We start from the raw sequence: 1,095 nt of genomic DNA on the forward strand, positions 1-1,095 counted from the left end.
TGTCTCTGTGTGCAGACAAAATTCCTAGAATGCTCAAGTACCTCAGTGCTGAATCGGGCAAACTTAGTGAGGATTCTCATTTAGATTTTCTCACTGAGGAGTAATGTGTATTAGCAAAGACATAAAAACAAATAAAAAATAACGTGTACACCACAGTTTCAAGTACTTTAAGTAAATTATCTTAATTATTTCTTGTAAGAAATGTTATGTGTTAGTACTGTTATTTCATTTTTTGCAGCTAAGAAAACTGAGGCAGAAAGAGTTTGAATAAATTACCAAAAGCCTGATAGCTAGAAAATTACAGATATTTGATTTTAACTTGACCAATCTGATACAGGTCGAATATCCCTTATATAAAAGAGCTAGGGCGGGAAGTCATGGTGTCCTATTTTGACCAACATGACTTTGAGTTGCTGGATGCCGAGCAAGAGACACGAACCAACATGCTATTGGAGCTTGCGAGGTCACGATTCCATAGTGTGGACTTTGAGATTTGGGGTTGATCGCAGATTGGGAACACTGTCTGACTCTACATGCAGCCAAGACTATGGTGGAGAACCTCCCCAGGATGATTACCAGAGGTCCTTAGACTGAGCTCAAGTGCCCTGTGTGCCTTTTCCATTCCAACTGCATTCTGTCCTGGCGAAGCAAGACAAATTCTTGCCACCTGTGCCTAGGTGAGCTGTGCACTGATGATGACACTTATGAGGAGCGCAGCTGTGGGAAGGCTGGAAAGCGGCAGCAGCAGCGACTGGAAAACATCTGTGCAGCCATGTGCGCCCGAGGAGGCTGGGGCTGAGCACTGCCTCTAAGTCTTCCTTCTGCACCCTGAGTCCTCATTAAAGGTTTTCTGCTAATTCTGTGGCTTCATTGCTCACAGGCCTGGGCGGGGCTCTCCATCCTCCCCCAGGTCCCTACTGCTACTGGAGAAGGTGGCCCTAAAGCAGGGAAAGCATCAGGTTGCGTTTCCCTTCCTGCTGGGTCATTTGGACTTCCGGCTCGGAGCCCAGGGAAAGAACCAGATCGCTGGGCCAGCCAGGGCTTGGATTATGTGTTCATGGTTGGAAGGCAAAATGTGTCAGGGTCTGCCACTCA

General features: G+C 46.6%; 1 pseudogene; it reads left to right on the plus strand.

Annotated features, from left to right (window-relative positions):
* The first annotated feature begins 377 nt into the window (after nucleotides 1-377).
* On the plus strand, nucleotides 378-799 carry LOC111724937 (annotated as a pseudogene).
* The last annotated feature ends 296 nt before the right edge of the window (nucleotides 800-1,095 follow it).

This window comes from Otolemur garnettii, unplaced genomic scaffold, assembly GCF_000181295.1.
Source record: "Otolemur garnettii isolate 467f Iridium unplaced genomic scaffold, OtoGar3 scaffold00002, whole genome shotgun sequence".
Taxonomy (NCBI): domain Eukaryota; kingdom Metazoa; phylum Chordata; class Mammalia; order Primates; family Galagidae; genus Otolemur; species Otolemur garnettii.